The sequence below is a fragment of the Pseudophryne corroboree genome, chromosome 4 (genome assembly GCF_028390025.1).
Source record: "Pseudophryne corroboree isolate aPseCor3 chromosome 4, aPseCor3.hap2, whole genome shotgun sequence".
NCBI lineage: Eukaryota > Metazoa > Chordata > Amphibia > Anura > Myobatrachidae > Pseudophryne > Pseudophryne corroboree.
Window position 1 is genome coordinate 634,026,275 of NC_086447.1, and position 18,982 is coordinate 634,045,256.

Consider the following 18,982-nt stretch of genomic DNA (forward strand, 5'->3'; position numbering starts at 1 on the left):
GCTCCAGTGGCGCAGTTGGTCAGCACGCGGTACTTATAAGACAGTATCTGTTGAGCAATGCCGAGGTTGTGAGTTCAAGCCTCACCTGGAGCAGCTTTGTATACTGTTTTTTTTTCCTTTTCTTATGTCATTAGTCATTGATTATAAACTTGTAGCCTTAATATTTAATATGATATTACAAAGGATGGAAGAAAGAAAGAAAACACACAAACATGATTGTGCATTTAAGTTGTCAGCACACATCTGCTTTGGTTCAAATGCACTGCATATCTTCCTTCAGTCAGCCAACAAAACAGCAATGGAAAAGAATAACATACTGTTGGTAAAGCAGTTGCATCAAATTGATTTTCTGCAATATAGCATGATAATCCATACTGACAGCTCTGGATAGTACCAGCACATTTCTTGCTGGACTTGGTAATGCAAAGAACACAGTAAACAGCTTCAATTTTTTTTCAAAAATAAGTAATTGACTATTAAAACCCTATCAGTCTTAAATAAGGACATCAGTAAGCACCACTGGCATAATGGATAAGGCACTGTTCTCCTAAGCCAGTGGTTGTGGGTTTAAGTCCCGTCTGAGTTGGAAGTCATTACAGCAAGTGTCTCATCACTAGAGTTTATATTTTATCCTTGCTTCAACTGTAAAACAATCTTGCAATGTTTAGCTTGTAAAAAATGACCACAGAAGCTAAAATATGACATTAATTATGATAACATTGTTGTTGTTGTTTTTTAAACCTTTTCTATCACAGTGGACAGCTTATTCAAGTGCCATCTGGCATGCATGTTCCTTTGTTGCTCATCATTCATCACCAAAAATGATTTTCTTTTTCAATTCTTATGACTGTACTGATTGTATTGAATAAAATCCACATCTAGCATAACCAATTAATGCTGCAAAGTGCTCCAGTGGCGCAATTGCTCAGCGCGTGGTACTTATAATACAGTGTCTGTTGAGCAATGCCGCGGTTGTGAGTTCAAGCCTCACCTGGAGCAGCTTTGTATAATGTTTTTTTTTCCTTTTTTTATGTCATTAGTCATCGATTATAAACTGCTACCTTAATATTTAATATGATATTACAAAGGATGGAAGAAAGAAAGAAAAAACACAAACATGATTGTGCATTTAAGTTGTCAGCAAACATCTGCTTCGGTTCAAATGCACTGCATATCTTCCTTCAGTCAGCCAACAAAACAGCAATGGAAAAGATTAACATACTGTTGGTAAAGCAGTTGCATCAAATTGATTTTCTGCAATATAGCATGATAATCCATACTGACAGCTCTGGATAGTACCAGCACATTTCTTGCTGGACTTGGTAATGCAAAGAACACAGTAAACAGCTTCACTTTTTTTCAAAAATAAATTATTGACTATTAAAAACCTATCAGTCTTAAATAAGGACATCAGTAAGCACCACTGGCATAATGGATAAGGCACTGTTCTCCTAAGCCAGTGGTTGTGGGTTTAAGTCCCGTCTGAGTTGGAAGTCATTACAGCAAGTGTCTCATCACTAGAGTTTATATTTTATCCTTGCTTCAACTGTAAAACAGTCTTGCAGTGTTTAGCTTGTAAAAAATGACCACAGAAGCTAAAATATGACATTAATTAGGATAACATTGTTGTTGTTGTTTTTTAAACCTTTTCTATCACAGTGGACAGCTTATTCAAGTGCCATCTGGCATGCATGTTCCTTTGTTGCTCATCATTCATCACCAAAAATGATTTTCTTTTTCAATTCTTATGACTGTACTGATTGTATTGAATAAAATCCACATCTAGCATAACCAATTAATGCTGCAAAGTGCTCCAGTGGCGCAATTGGTCAGCGCGTGGTACTTATAATACAGTATCTGTTGAGCAATGCCGAGGTTGTGAGTGAAAGCCTCTCCATGAGCAGCTTTGTATAATGTTTTTTTTTCCTTTTTTTATGTCATTAGTCATTGATTATAAACTGCTACCTTAATATTTAATATGATATTACAAAGGATGGAAGAAAGAAAGAAAGAAAAAACACAAACATGATTGTGCATTTAAGTTGTCAGCACACATCTGCTTTGGTTCAAATGCACTGCATATCTTCCTTCAGTCAGCCAACAAAACAGCAATGGAAAAGATTAACATACTGTTGGTAAAGCAGTTGCATCAAATTGATTTTCTGCAATATAGCATGATAATCCATACTGACAGCTCTGGATAGTACCAGCACATTTCTTGCTGGACTTGGTAATGCAAAGAACACAGTAAACAGCTTCACTTTTTTTCAAAAAATAAATAATTGACTATTAAAAACCTAACTGTCTTAAATAAGGACATCAGTAAGCACCACTGGCATAATGGATAAGGCACTGTTCTCCTAAGCCAGTGGTTGTAGGTTTAAGTCCCGTCTGAGTTGGAAGTCATTACAGCAAGTGTCTCATCACTAGAGTTGATATTTTATCCTTGCTTCTACTGTAAAACAGTCTTGCAGTGTTTAGCTTGTAAAAAATGACCACAGAAGCTAAAATATGACATTAATTATGATAACATTGTTGTTGTTGTTTTTTTAAACCTTTTCTATCACAGTGGACAGCTTATTCAAGTGCCATCTGGCATGCATGTTCCTTTGTTGCTCATCATTCATCACCAAAAATGATTTTCTTTTTCAATTCTTTTGACTGTACTGATTATATTGAATAAAATCCACATCTAGCATAACCAATTGATGCTGCAAAGTGCTCCAGTGGCGCAATTGGTCAGCGCGTGGTACTTATAATACAGTATCTGTTGAGCAATGCCGAGGTTGTGAGTTCAAGCCTCTCCTGGAGCAGCTTTGTATTATGTTTTTTTTCCTTTTTTTATGTCATTAGTCATTGATTATAAACTGCTACCTTAATATTTAATATGATATTACAAAGGATGGAAGAAAGAAAGAAAAAACACAAACATGATTGTGCATTTAAGTTGTCAGCACACATCTGCTTTGGTTCAAATGCACTGCATATCTTCCTTCAGTCAGCCAACAAAACAGCAATGGAAAAGATTAACATACTGTTGGTAAAGCAGTTGCATCAAATTGATTTTCTGCAATATAGCATGATAATCCATACTGACAGCTCTGGATAGTACCAGCACATTTCTTGCTGGACTTGGTAATGCAAAGAACACAGTAAACAGCTTCACTTTTTTTCAAAAATAAATAATTGACTATTAAAAACCTATCAGTCTTAAATAAGGACATCAGTAAGCACCACTGGCATAATGGATAAGGCACTGTTCTCCTAAGCCAGTGGTTGTGGGTTTAAGTCCCGTCTGAGTTGGAAGTCATTACAGCAAGTGTCTCATCACTAGAGTTTATATTTTATCCTTGCTTCAACTGTAAAACAGTCTTGCAGTGTTTAGCTTGTAAAAAATGACCACAGAAGCTAAAATATGACATTCTAAAATATGACATTAATTATGATAACATTGTTGTTGTTGTTTTTTAAACCTTTTCTATCACAGTGGACAGCTTATTCAAGTGCCATCTGGCATGCATGTTCCTTTGTTGCTCATCATTCATCACCAAAAATGATTTTCTTTTTCAATTCTTATGACTGTACTGATTGTATTGAATAAAATCCACATCTAGCATAACCAATTAATGCTGCAAAGTGCTCCAGTGGCGCAATTGGTCAGCGCGTGGTACTTATAATACAGTATCTGTTGAGCAATGCCGAGGTTGTGAGTGAAAGCCTCTCCTGGAGGAGCTTTGTATAATGTTTTTTTTCCTTTTTTCATGTCATTAGTCATTGATTATAAACTGCTACCTTAATATTTAATATGATATTACAAAGGATGGAAGAAAGAAAGAAAACACACAAACATGATTGTGCATTTAAGTTGTCAGCACACATCTGCTTTGGTTCAAATGCACTGTATATCTTCCTTCAGTCAGCCAACAAAACAGCAATGGAAAAGATTAACATACTGTTGGTAAAGCAGTTGCATCAAATTGATTTTCTGCAATATAGCATGATAATCCATACTGACAGCTCTGGATAGTACCAGCACATTTCTTGCTGGACTTGGTAATGCAAAGAACACAGTAAACAGCTTCACTTTTTTTAAAAAATAAATAATTGACTATTAAAAACCTATCAGTCTTAAATAAGGACGTCAGTAAGCACCACTGGCATAATGGATAAGGCACTGTTCTCCTAAGCCAGTGGTTGTGGGTTTAAGTCCCGTCTGAGTTGGAAGTCATTACAGCAAGTGTCTCATCACTAGAGTTGATATTTTATCCTTGCTTCAACTGTAAAACAGTCTTGCAGTGTTTAGCTTGTAAAAAATGACCACAGAAGCTAAAATATGACATTAATTAGGATAACATTGTTGTTGTTGTTTTTTAAACCTTTTCTATCACAGTGGACAGCTTATTCAAGTGCCATCTGGCATGCATGTTCCTTTGTTGCTCATCATTCATCACCAAAAATGATTTTCTTTTTCAATTCTTATGACTGTACTGATTGTATTGAATAAAATCCACATCTAGCATAACCAATGAATGCTGCAAAGTGCTCCAGTGGCGCAATTGGTCAGCGCGCGGTACTTATAAGACAGTATCTGTTGAGCAATGCCGAGGTTGTGAGTTCAAGCCTCACTTGGAGCAGCTTTGTATAATTGTTTTCTTTCCTTTTTTTATGTCATTAGTCATTGATTATAAACTGCTACCTTAATATTTAATATGATATTACAAAGGATGGAAGAAAGAAAGAAAAAACACAAACATGATTGTGCATTTAAGTTGTCAGCACACATCTGCTTTGGTTCAAATGCACTGCATATCTTCCTTCAGTCAGCCAACAAAACAGCAATGGAAAAGAATAACATACTGTTGGTAAAGCAGTTGCATCAAATTGATTTTCTGCAATATAGCATGATAATCCATACTGACAGCTCTGGATAGTACCAGCACATTTCTTGCTGGACTTGGTAATGCAAAGAACACAGTAAACAGCTTCACTTTTTCCTCAAAAATAAATAATTGACTATTAAAAACCTAACAGTCTTAAATAAGAACATCAGTAAGCACCACTGGCATAATGGATAAGTCACTGCCCTCCTAAGACAGGGGGTCCAAGTTCCATATGGGGTGGAAGTCATTACAGCAAGTGTCTCATCACTAGAATTGATATTTTATCCTTGCTTCGACTGTAAAACAGTCTTGCAGTGTTTAGCTTGCAAAAAATGACCACAGAAGCTAAAGTATGACATTTATTATGATAACATTGTTGTTGTTTTTTTAAACATTTTCTATCACCGTGGACATCTTATTTAAGTACCATCTGGCATGCATGTTCCTTTGTTGCTCATCATTCATCACCAAAAATGATTTTCTTTTTCAATTCTTATGACTGTACTGATTGCATTGAATAAAATCCACATCTAGCATAACCAATCAATGTCGCAAAGCGCTCCAGTGGCGCAGTTGGTCAGCACGTGGTACTTATAAGACAATATCTGTTGAGCAATGCCGAGGTTGTGAGTTCAAGCCTCACCTGGAGCATCTTTATATACTGTTTTTTTTTCCTTTTCTTATGTCATTAGTCATTGATTATAAACTTGTAGCCTTAATATTTAATATGATATTACAAAGGATGGAAGAAAGAAAGAAAACACACAAACATGATTGTGCGTTTAAGTTGTCAGCACACATCTGCTTTGGTTCAAATGCACTGCATATCTTCCTTCAGTCAGCCAACAAAACAGCAATGGAAAACAATAACATACTGTTGGTAAAGCAGTTGCATCAAATTGATTTTCTGCAATATAGCATGATAATCCATACTGACAGCTCTGGATAGTACCAGCACATTTCTTGCTGAACTTGGTAATGCAAAGAACACAGTAAACAGCTTAAATTTTTTTTCAAAAATAAATAATTGACTATTAAAACCCTATCAGTCTTAAATAAGGACATCAGTAAGCACCACTGGCATAATGGATAAGGCACTGTTCTCCTAAGCCAGTGGTTGTGGGTTTAAGTCCCGTCTAAGTTGGAAGTCATTACAGCAAGTGTCTCATCACTAGAGTTTATATTTTATCCTTGCTTCAACTGTAAAACAGTCTTGCAGTGTTTAGCTTGTAAAAAATGACCACAGAAGCTAAAATATGACATTAATTATGATAACATTGTTGTTGTTGTTTTTTAAACCTTTTCTATCACAGTGGACAGCTTATTCAAGTGCCATCTGGCATGCATGTTCCTTTGTTGCTCATCATTCATCACCAAAAATGATTTTCTTTTTCAATTCTTATGACTGTACTGATTGTATTGAATAAAATCCACATCTAGCATAACCAATTAATGCTGCAAAGTGCTCCAGTGGCGCAATTGGTCAGCGCGTGGTACTTATAATACAGTATCTGTTGAGCAATGCCGAGGTTGTGAGGTCAAGCCTCTCGTGGAGCAGCTTTGTATAATGTTTTTTTTTCCTTTTTTTATGTCATTACTCATTGATTATAAACTGCTACCTTAATATTTAATATGATATTACAAAGGATGGAAGAAAGAAAGAAAAAACACAAACATGATTGTGCATTTAAGTTGTCAGCACACATCTGCTTTGGTTCAAATGCACTGCATATCTTCCTTCAGTCAGCCAACAAAACAGCAATGGAAAAGATTAACATACTGTTGGTAAAGCAGTTGCATCAAATTGATTTTCTGCAATATAGCATGATAATCCATACTGACAGCTCTGGATAGTACCAGCACATTTCTTGCTGGACTTGGTAATGCAAAGAACACAGTAAACAGCTTCACTTTTTTTCAAAAATAAATAATTGACTATTAAAAACCTATCAGTCTTAAATAAGGACATCAGTAAGCACCACTGGCATAATGGATAAGGCACTGTTCTCCTAAACCAGTGGTTGTGGGTTTAAGTCCCGTCTGAGTTGGAAGTCATTACAGCAAGTGTCTCATCACTAGAGTTGATATTTTATCCTTGCTTCAACTGTAAAACAGTCTTGCAGTGTTTAGCTTGTAAGAAATGACCACAGAAGCTAAAATATGACATTAATTATGATAACATTGTTGTTGTTGTTTTTTAAACCTTTTCTATCACCGTGGACAGCTTATTCAAGTGCCATCTGGCATGCATGTTCCTTTGTTGCTCATCATTCATCACCATAAATTATTTTCTTTTTCAATTCTTATGAATGTACTGATTGTATTGAATAAAATCCACATCTAGCATAACCAATTAATGCTGCAAAGTGCTCCAGTGGCGCAATTGGTCAGCGTGCAAAACTTATAAGACAGTATCTGTTGAGCAATGCCAAGGTTGTGAGATCAAGCCTCACCTGGAGCATATTTGTATACTGTTTTTTTTCCTTTTCTTATGTCATTAGTTATAAACTGCTACCTTAATATTTAATATGATATTACAAAGGATTGAAGAAAGAAAGAAAAAACACAAACATGATTGTGCATTTAAGTTGTCAGCACACATCTGCTTTGGTTCAAATGCACTGCATATCTTCCTTCAGTCAGCCAACAAAACAGCAATGGAAAAGATTAACATACTGTTGGTAAAGCAGTTGCATCAAATTGATTTTCTGCAATATAGCATGATAATCCATACTTACAGCTCTGGATAGTACCAGCACATTTCTTGCTGGACTTGGTAATGCAAAGAACACAGTAAACAGCTTCACTTTTTTTCAAAAATAAATAATTGACTATTAAAAACCTAACTGTCTTAAATAAGGACATCAGTAAACACCACTTGCATAATGGATAAGGCACTGTTCTCTTAAGCCAGTGGTTGTAGGTTTAAGTCCCGTCTGAGTTGGAAGTCATTACAGCAAGTGTCTCATCACTAGAGTTGATATTTTATCCTTGCTTCAACTGTAAAACAGTCTTGCAGTGTTTAGCTTGCAAAAAATGACCACAGAAGCTAAAATATGACATTTATTATGATAACATTGTTGTTGTTTTTTTAAAACATTTTCTATCACCGTGGACATCTTATTTAAGTACCATCTGGCATGCATGTTCCTTTGTTGCTCATCATTTATCACCAAAAATGATTTTCTTTTTTAATTCTTATGACTGTACTGATTGCATTGAATAAAATCCACATCTAGCATAACCAATAAATGTCGCAAAGCGCTCCAGTGGCGCAGTTGGTCAGCACGCGGTACTTATAAGACAGTATCTGTTGAGCAATGCCGAGGTTGTGAGTGCAAGCCTCACCTGGAGCATCTTTGTATACTGTTTTTTTTCCTTTTCTTATGTCATTAGTCATTGATTATAAACTTGTAGCCTTAATATTTAATATGATATTACAAAGGATGGAAGAAAGAAAACACACAAACATGATTGTGCATTTAAGTTGTCAGCACACATCTGCTTTGGTTCAAATTCACTGCATATCTTCCTTCAGTCAGCCAACAAAACAGCAATGGAAAACAATAACATACTGTTGGTAAAGCAGTTGCATCAAATTGATTTTCTGCAATATAGCATGATAATCCATACTGACAGCTCTGGATAGTACCAGCACATTTCTTGCTGGACTTGGTAATGCAAAGAACACAGTAAACAGCTTCAATTCTTTTTCAAAAATAAATAATTGACTATTAAAACCCTATCAGTCTTAAATAAGGACATCAGTAAGCACCACTGGCATAATGGATAAGGCACTGTTCTCCTAAGCCAGTGGTTGTGGGTTTAAGTCCCGTCTAAGTTGGAAGTCATTACAGCAAGTGTCTCATCACTAGAGTTTATATTTTATCCTTGCTTCAACTGTAAAACAGTCTTGCAGTGTTTAGCTTGTAAAAAATGACCACAGAAGCTAAAATATGACATTAATTATGATAACATTGTTGTTGTTGTTTTTTAAAGCTTTTCTATCACAGTGGACAGCTTATTCAAGTGCCATCTGGCATGCATGTTCCTTTGTTGCTCATCATTCATCACCAAAAATGATTTTCTTTTTCAATTCTTATGACTGTACTGATTGTATTGAATAAAATCCACATCTAGCATAACCAATTAATGCTGCAAAGTGCTCCAGTGGCGCAATTGGTCAGCGCGTGGTACTTATAATACAGTATCTGTTGAGCAATGCCGAGGTTGTGAGGTCAAGCCTCTCCTGGAGCAGCTTTGTATAATGTTTTTTTTTCCTTTTTTTATGTCATTACTCATTGATTATAAACTGCTACCTTAATATTTAATATGATATTACAAAGGATGGAAGAAAGAAAGAAAAAACACAAACATGATTGTGCATTTAAGTTGTCAGCACACATCTGCTTTGGTTCAAATGCACTGCATATCTTCCTTCAGTCAGCCAACAAAACAGCAATGGAAAAGATTAACATACTGTTGGTACAGCAGTTGCATCAAATTGATTTACTGCAATATAGCATGATAATCCATACTGACAGCTCTGGATAGTACCAGCACATTTCTTGCTGGACTTGGTAATGCAAAGAACACAGTAAACAGCTTCACTTTTTCCTCAAAAATAAATAATTGACTATTAAAAACCTAACAGTCTTAAATAAGAACATCAGTAAGCACCACTGGCATAATGGATAAGTCACTGCCCTCCTTAGACAGGGGGTCCAAGTTCCATATGGGGTGGAAGTCATTACAGCAAGTGTCTCATCACTAGAATTGATATTGTATCCTTGCTTCGACTGTAAAACAGTCTTGCAGTGTTTAGCTTGCAAAAAATGACCACAGAAGATTAAATATGACATTTATTATGATAACATTGTTGTTGTTGTTTTTTTTAAACATTTTCTATCACTGTGGACATCTTATTTAAGTACCATCTGGCATGCATGTTCCTTTGTTGCTCATCATTCATCACCAAAAATGATTTTCTTTTTCAATTCTTATGACTGTACTGATTGCATTGAATAAAATCCACATCTAGCATAACCAATCAATGTCGCAAAGCGCTCCAGTGGCGCAGTTGGTCAGCACGCGGTACTTATAAGACAGTATCTGTTGAGCAATGCCGAGGTTGTGAGTGCAAGCCTCACCTGGAGCATCTTTGTATACTGTTTTTTTTCCTTTTCTTATGTCATTAGTCATTGATTATAAACTTGTAGCCTTAATATTTAATATGATATTACAAAGGATGGAAGAAAGAAAGAAAACACACAAACATGATTGTGCATTTAAGTTGTCAGCACACATCTGCTTTGGTTCAAATGCACTGCATATCTTCCTTCAGTCAGCCAACAAAACATCAATGGAAAAGAATAACATACTGTTGGTAAAGCAGTTGAATCAAATTGATTTTCTGCAATATAGCATGATAATCCATACTGACAGCTCTGGATAGTACCAGCACATTTCTTGCTGGACTTGGTAATGCAAAGAACACAGTAAACAGCTTCAATTTTTTTTCAAAAATAAATAATTGACCATTAAAACCCTATCAGTCTTAAATAAGGACATCAGTAAGCACCACTGGTATAATGGATAAGGCACTGTTCTCCTATGCCAGTGGTTGTGGGTTTAAGTCCCGTCTGAGTTGGAAGTCATTACAGCAAGTGTCTCATCACTAGAGTTTATATTTTATCCTTGCTTCAACTGTAAAACAGTCTTGCAGTGTTTAGCTTGTAAGAAATGACCACAGAAGCTAAAATATGACATTAATTATGATAACATTGTTGTTGTTGTTTTTTAAACCTTTTCTATCACAGTGGACAGCTTATTCAAGTGCCATCTGGCATGCATGTTCCTTTGTTGCTCATCATTCATCACCAAAAATGATTTTCTTTTTCAATTCTTATGACTGTACTGATTGTATTGAATAAAATCCACATCTAGCATAACCAATTAATGCTGCAAAGTGCTCCAGTGGCGCAATTGGTCAGCGCGTGGTACTTATAATACAGTATCTGTTGAGCAATACCGAGGTTGTGAGTTCAAACCTCTCCTGGAGCAGCTTTGTATAATGTTTTTTTTTCCTTTTTTTATGTCATTAGTAGTCATTGATTATAAACTGCTACCTTAATATTTAATATGATATTACAAAGGATGGAAGAAAGAAAGAAAAAACACAAACATGATTGTGCATTTAAGTTGTCAGCACACATCTGCTTTGGTTCAAATGCACTGCATATCTTCCTTCAGTCAGCCAACAAAACAGAAATGGAAAAGATTAACATACTGTTGGTAAAGCAGTTGCATCAAATTGATTTTCTGCAATATAGCATGATAATCCATACTGACAGCTCTGGATAGTACCAGCACATTTCTTGCTGGACTTGGTAATGCAAAGAACACAGTAAACAGCTTCACTTTTTCCTCAAAAATAAATAATTGACTATTAAAAACCTAACAGTCTTAAATAAGAACATCAGTAAGCACCACTGGCATAATGGATAAGTCACTGCCCTCCTAAGACAGGGGGTCCAAGTTCCATATGGGGTAGAAGTCATTACAGCAAGTGTCTCATCACTAGAATTTATATTTTATCCTTGCTTCGACTGTAAAACAGTCTTGCAGTGTTTAGCTTGCAAAAAATGACCACAGAAGCTAAAATATGACATTTATTATGATAACATTGTTGTTGTTTTTTTAAAACATTTTCTATCACAGTGGACAGCTTATTCAAGTGCCATCTGGCATGCATGTTCCTTTGTTGCTCATCATTTATCACCAAAAATTATTTTCTTTTTTAATTCTTATGACTGTACTGATTGCATTGAATAAAATCCACATCTAGCATAACCAATAAATGTCGCAAAGCGCTCCAGTGGCGCAGTTGGTCAGCACGCGGTACTTATAAGACAGTATCTGTTGAGCAATGCCGAGGTTGTGAGTGCAAGCCTCACCTGGAGCATCTTTGTATACTGTTTTTTTTCCTTTTCTTATGTCATTAGTCATTGATTATAAACTTGTAGCCTTAATATTTAATATGATATTACAAAGGATGGAAGAAAGAAAACACACAAACATGATTGTGCATTTAAGTTGTCAGCACACATCTGCTTTGGTTCAAATTCACTGCATATCTTCCTTCAGTCAGCCAACAAAACAGCAATGGAAAACAATAACATACTGTTGGTAAAGCAGTTGCATCAAATTGATTTTCTGCAATATAGCATGATAATCTATACTGACAGCTCTGGATAGTACCAGCACATTTCTTGCTGAACTTGGTAATGCAAAGAACACAGTAAACAGCTTCAATTTTTTTTCAAAAATAAATAATTAACTATTAAAACCCTATCAGTCTTAAATAAGGACATCAGTAAGCACCACTGGCATAATGGATAAGGCACTGTTCTCCTAAGCCAGTGGTTGTGGGTTTAAGTCCCGTCTAAGTTGGAAGTCATTACAGCAAGTGTCTCATCACTAGAGTTTATATTTTATCCTTGCTTCAACTGTAAAACAGTCTTGCAGTGTTTAGCTTGTAAAAAATGACCACAGAAGCTAAAATATGACATTAATTATGATAACATTGTTGTTGTTGTTTTTTAAACCTTTTCTAGCACAGTGGACAGCTTATTCAAGTGCCATCTGGCATGCATGTTCCTTTGTTGCTCATCATTCATCACCAAAAATGATTTTCTTTTTCAATTCTTATGACTGTACTGATTGTATTGAATAAAATCCACATCTAGCATAACCAATTAATGCTGCAAAGTGCTCCAGTGGCGCAATTGGTCAGCGCGTGGTACTTATAATACAGTATCTGTTGAGCAATGCCGAGGTTGTGAGGTCAAGCCTCTCCTGGAGCAGCTTTGTATAATGTTTTTTTTTCCTTTTTTTTGTCATTACTCATTGATTATAAACTGTTACCTTAATATTTAATATGATATTACAAAGGATGGAAGAAAGAAAGAAAAAACACAAACATGATTGTGCATTTAAGTTGTCAGCACACATCTGCTTTGGTTCAAATGCACTGCATATCTTCCTTCAGTCAGCCAACAAAACAGCAATGGAAAAGATTAACATACTGTTGGTAAAGCAGTTGCATCAAATTGATTTTCTGCAATATAGCATGATAATCCATACTGACAGCTCTGGATAGTACCAGCACATTTCTTGCTGGACTTGGTAATGCAAAGAACACAGTAAACAGCTTCACTTTTTTTCAAAAATAAATAATTGACTATTAAAAACCTAACAGTCTTAAATAAGGACATCAGTAAGCACCACTGGCATAATGGATAAGGCACTGTTCTCCTAAGCCAGTGGTTGTGGGTTTAAGTCCCGTCTGAGTTGGAAGTCATTACAGCAAGTGTCTCATCACTAGAGTTGATATTTTATCCTTGCTTCAACTGTAAAACAGTCTTGCAGTGTTTAGCTTGTAAAAAATGACCACAGAAGCTAAAATATGACATTAATTATGATAACATTGTTGTTGTTGTTGTTGTTGTTTTTTAAACCTTTTCTATCACCGTGGACAGCTTATTCAAGTGCCATCTGGCATGCATGTTCCTTTGTTGCTCATCATTCATCACCATAAATTATTTTCTTTTTCAATTCTTATGAATGTACTGATTGTATTGAATAAAATCCACATCTAGCATAACCAATTAATGCTGCAAAGTGCTCCACTGGCGCAATTGGTCAGCGTGCAAAACTTATAAGACAGTATCTGTTGAGCAATGCCAAGGTTGTGAGGTCAAGCCTCACCTGGAGCATATTTGTATACTGTTTTTTTTCCTTTTCTTATGTCATTAGTTATAAACTGCTACCTTAATATTTAATATGATATTACAAAGGATTGAAGAAAGAAAGAAAAAACACAAACATGATTGTGCATTTAAGTTGTCAGCACACATCTGCTTTGGTTCAAATGCACTGCATATCTTCCTTCAGTCAGCAAACAAAACAGCAATGGAAAAGATTAACATACTGTTGGTAAAGCAGTTGCATCAAATTGATTTTCTGCAATATAGCATGATAATCCATACTTACAGCTCTGGATAGTACCAGCACATTTCTTGCTGGACTTGGTAATGCAAAGAACACAGTAAACAGCTTCACTTTTTTTCAAAAATAAATAATTGACTATTAAAAACCAAACTGTCTTAAATAAGGACATCAGTAAACACCACTTGCATAATGGATAAGGCACTGTTCTCTTAAGCCAGTGGTTGTAGGTTTAAGTCCCGTCTGAGTTGGAAGTCATTACAGCAAGTGTCTCATCACTAGAGTTGATATTTTATCCTTGCTTCAACTGTAAAACAGTCTTGCAGTGTTTAGCTTGCAAAAAATGACCACAGAAGCTAAAATATGACATTTATTATGATAACATTGTTGTTGTTTTTTTAAAACATTTTCTATCACCGTGGACATCTTATTTAAGTACCATCTGGCATGCATGTTCCTTTGTTGCTCATCATTTATCACCAAAAATGATTTTCTTTTTTAATTCTTATGACTGTACTGATTGCATTGAATAAAATCCACATCTAGCATAACCAATAAATGTCGCAAAGCGCTCCAGTGGCGTAGTTGGTCAGCACGCGGTACTTATAAGACAGTATCTGTTGAGCAATGCCGAGGTTGTGAGTGCAAGCCTCACCTGAAGCATCTTTGTATACTGTTTTTTTTCCTTTTCTTATGTCATTAGTCATTGATTATAAACTTGTAGCCTTAATATTTAATATGATATTACAAAGGATGGAAGAAAGAAAACACACAAACATGATTGTGCATTTAAGTTGTCAGCACACATCTGCTTTGGTTCAAATTCACTGCATATCTTCCTTCAGTCAGCCAACAAAACAGCAATGGAAAACAATAACATACTGTTGGTAAAGCAGTTGCATCAAATTGATTTTCTGCAATATAGCATGATAATCCATACTGACAGCTCTGGATAGTACCAGCACATTTCTTGCTGGACTTGGTAATGCAAAGAACACAGTAAACAGCTTCAATTTTTTTTCAAAAATAAATAATTGACTATTAAAACCCTATCAGTCTTAAATAAGGACATCAGTAAGCACCACTGGCATAATGGATAAGGCACTGTTCTCCTAAGCCAGTGGTTGTGGGTTTAAGTCCCGTCTAAGTTGGAAGTCATTACAGCAAGTGTTTCATCACTAGAGTTTATATTTTATCCTTGCTTCAACTGTAAAACAGTCTTGCAGTGTTTAGCTTGTAAAAAATGACCACAGAAGCTAAAATATGACATTAATTATGATAACATTGTTGTTGTTGTTGTTTTTTAAACCTTTTCTATCACAGTGGACAGCTTATTCAAGTGCCATCTGGCATGCATGTTCCTTTGTTGCTCATCATTCATCACCAAAAATGATTTTCTTTTTCAATTCTTATGACTGTACTGATTGTATTGAATAAAATCCACATCTAGCATAACCAATTAATGCTGCAAAGTGCTCCAGTGGCGCAATTGGTCAGCGCGTGGTACTCATAATACAGTATCTGTTGAGCAATGCCGAGGTTTTGAGGTCAAGCCTCTCCTGGAGCAGCTTTGTATAATGTTTTTTTTTCCTTTTTTTATGTCATTACTCATTGATTATAAACTGCTACCTTAATATTTAATATGATATTACAAAGGATGGAAGAAAGAAAGAAAAAACACAAACATGATTGTGCATTTAAGTTGTCAGCACACATCTGCTTTGGTTCAAATGCACTGCATATCTTCCTTTAGTCAGCCAACAAAACAGCAATGGAAAAGATTAACATACTGTTGGTACAGCAGTTGCATCAAATTGATTTACTGCAATATAGCATGATAATCCATACTGACAGCTCTGGATAGTACCAGCACATTTCTAGCTGGACTTGGTAATGCAAAGAACACAGTAAACAGCTTCACTTTTTCCTCAAAAATAAATAATTGACTATTAAAAACCTAACAGTCTTAAATAAGAACATCAGTAAGCACCACTGGCATAATGGATAAGTCACTGCCCTCCTTAGACAGGGGGTCCAAGTTCCATATGGGGTGGAAGTCATTACAGCAAGTGTCTCATCACTAGAATTGATGTTGTATCCTTGCTTCGACTGTAAAACAGTCTTGCAGTGTTTAGCTTGCAAAAAATGACCACAGAAGCTAAAATATGACATTTATTATGATAACATTGTTGTTGTTGTTTTTTTTAAACATTTTCTATCACTGTGGACATCTTATTTAAGTACCATCTGGCATGCATGTTCCTTTGTTGCTCATCATTCATCACCAAAAATTATTTTCTTTTTCAATTCTTATGACTGTACTGATTGCATTGAATAAAATCCACATCTAGCATAACCAATCAATGTCGCAAAGCGCTCCAGTGGCGCAGTTGGTCAGCACGCGGTACTTATAAGACAGTATCTGTTGAGCAATGCCGAGGTTGTGAGTGCAAGCCTCACCTGGAGCATCTTTGTATACTGTTTTTTTTCCTTTTCTTATGTCATTAGTCATTGATTATAAACTTGTAGCCTTAATATTTAATATGATATTACAAAGGATGGAAGAAAGAAAGAAAACACACAAACATGATTGTGCATTTAAGTTGTCAGCACACATCTGCTTTGGTTCAAATGCACTGCATATCTTCCTTCAGTCAGCCAACAAAACATCAATGGAAAAGAATAACATACTGTTGGTAAAGCAGTTGCATCAAATTGATTTTCTGCAATATAGCATGATAATCCATACTGACAGCTCTGGATAGTACCAGCACATTTCTTGCTGGACTTGGTAATGCAAAGAACACAGTAAACAGCTTCAATTTTTTTTCAAAAATAAATAATTGACCATTAAAACCCTATCAGTCTTAAATAAGGACATCAGTAAGCACCACTGGTATAATGGATAAGGCACTGTTCTCCTATGCCAGTGGTTGTGGGTTTAAGTCCCGTCTGAGTTGGAAGTCATTACAGCAAGTGTCTCATCACTAGAGTTTATATTTTATCCTTGCTTCAACTGTAAAACAGTCTTGCAGTGTTTAGCTTGTAAGAAATGACCACAGAAGCTAAAATATGACATTAATTATGATAACATTGTTGTTGTTGTTGTTTTTTAAACCTTTTCTATCACAGTGGACAGCTTATTCAAGTGCCATCTGGCATGCATGTTCCTTTGTTGCTCATCATTCATCACCAAAAATGATTTTCTTTTTCAATTCTTATGACTGTACTGATTGTATTGAATAAAATCCACATCTAGCATAACCAATTAATGCTGCAAAGTGCTCCAGTGGCGCAATTGGTCAGTGCGTGGTACTTATAATACAGTATCTGTTGAGCAATACCGAGGTTGTGAGTTCAAGCCTCTCCTGGAGCAGCTTTGTATAATGTTTTTTTTTCCTTTTTTTATGTCATTAGTAGTCATTGATTATAAACTGCTACCTTAATATTTAATATGATATTACAAAGGATGGAAGAAAGAAAGAAAAAACACAAACATGATTGTGCATTTAAGTTGTCAGCACACATCTGCTTTGGTTCAAATGCACTGCATATCTTCCTTCAGTCAGCCAACAAAACAGAAATGGAAAAGATTAACATACTGTTGGTAAAGCAGTTGCATCAAATTGATTTTCTGCAATATAGCATGATAATCCATACTGACAGCTCTGGATAGTACCAGCACATTTCTTGCTGGACTTGGTAATGCAAAGAACACAGTAAACAGCTTCACTTTTTCCTCAAAAATAAATAATTGACTATTAAAAACCTAACAGTCTTAAATAAGAACATCAGTAAGCACCACTGGCATAATGGATAAGTCACTGCCCTCCTAAGACAGGGGGTCCAAGTTCCATATGGGGTAGAAGTCATTACAGCAAGTGTCTCATCACTAGAATTTATATTTTATCCTTGCTTCGACTGTAAAACAGTCTTGCAGTGTTTAGCTTGCAAAAAATGACCACAGAAGCTAAAATATGACATTTATTATGATAACATTGTTGTTGTTGTTTTTTTTAAACATTTTCTATCACCGTGGACATCTTATTTAAGTACCATCTGGCATGCATGTTCCTTTGTTGCTCATCATTCATCACCAAAAATGATTTTCTTTTTCAATTCTTATGACTGTACTGATTGCATTGAATAAAATCCACATCTAGCATAACCAAACAATGTCGCAAAGCGCTCCAGTGGCGCAGTTGGTCAGCACGCGGTACTTATAAGACAGTGTCTGTTGAGCAATACCGAGGTTGTGAGTTCAAGCCTCACCTGGAGTATCTTTGTATACTGTTTTTTTTTCCTTTTCTTATGTCATTAGTCATTGATTATAAACTTGTAGCCTTAATATTTAATATGATATTACAAAGGATGGAAGAAAGAAAGAAAACACACAAACATGATTGTGCATTTAAGTTGTCAGCACACATCTGCTTTGGTTCAAATGCACTGCATATCTTCCTTCAGTCAGCCAACAAAACAGCAATGGAAAAGAATAACATACTGTTGGTAAAGCAGTTGCATCAAATTGATTTTCTGCAATATAGCATGATAATCCATACTGACAGCTCTGGATAGTACCAGCACATTTCTTGCTGGACTTGGTAATGCAAAGAACACAGTAAACAGCTTCAATTTTTTTTCAAAAATAAATAACTGACTATTAAAACCCTATCAGTCTTAAATAAGGACATCAGTAAGCACCACTGGCATAATGGATAAGGCACTGTTCTCCTAAGCCAGTGGTTGTGGGTTTAAGTCCCGTCTGAGTTGGAAGTCATTACAGCAAGTGTCTCATCACTAGAGTTTATATTTTATCCTTGCTTCAACTGTAAAACAGTCTTGCAGTGTTTAGCTTGTAAAAAATGACCACAGAAGCTAAAATATGACATTAATTATGATAACATTGTTGTTGTTGTTTTTTAAACCTTTTCTATCACAGTGGACAGCTTATTCAAGTGCCATCTGGCATGCATGTTCCTTTGTTGCTCATCATTCATCACCAAAAATGATTTTCTTTTTCAATTCTTATGACTGTACTGATTGTATTGAATAAAATCCACATCTAGCATAACCAATTAATGCTGCAAAGT

At 35.6% G+C, this 18,982-nt stretch overlaps 4 non-coding genes across 4 annotated transcripts; all 4 read left to right on the plus strand.

Annotated features, from left to right (window-relative positions):
- TRNAI-UAU (transfer RNA isoleucine (anticodon UAU)) lies at positions 1 to 93 on the plus strand. The gene is given in 2 exon segments: positions 1 to 38; positions 58 to 93. It is a non-coding gene; the product is annotated as a tRNA-Ile (tRNA).
- A 2,627-nt stretch (positions 94 to 2,720) lies between these two features.
- On the plus strand, positions 2,721 to 2,813 carry TRNAI-UAU (transfer RNA isoleucine (anticodon UAU)). Its single transcript is given in 2 exon segments — positions 2,721 to 2,758; positions 2,778 to 2,813. It is a non-coding gene; the product is annotated as a tRNA-Ile (tRNA).
- A 1,728-nt stretch (positions 2,814 to 4,541) lies between these two features.
- Positions 4,542 to 4,634, plus strand: TRNAI-UAU (transfer RNA isoleucine (anticodon UAU)). Its single transcript is given in 2 exon segments — positions 4,542 to 4,579; positions 4,599 to 4,634. It is a non-coding gene; the product is annotated as a tRNA-Ile (tRNA).
- An 804-nt stretch (positions 4,635 to 5,438) lies between these two features.
- Positions 5,439 to 5,531, plus strand: TRNAI-UAU (transfer RNA isoleucine (anticodon UAU)). Its single transcript is given in 2 exon segments — positions 5,439 to 5,476; positions 5,496 to 5,531. It is a non-coding gene; the product is annotated as a tRNA-Ile (tRNA).
- Positions 5,532 to 18,982: the final 13,451 nt, after the last annotated feature.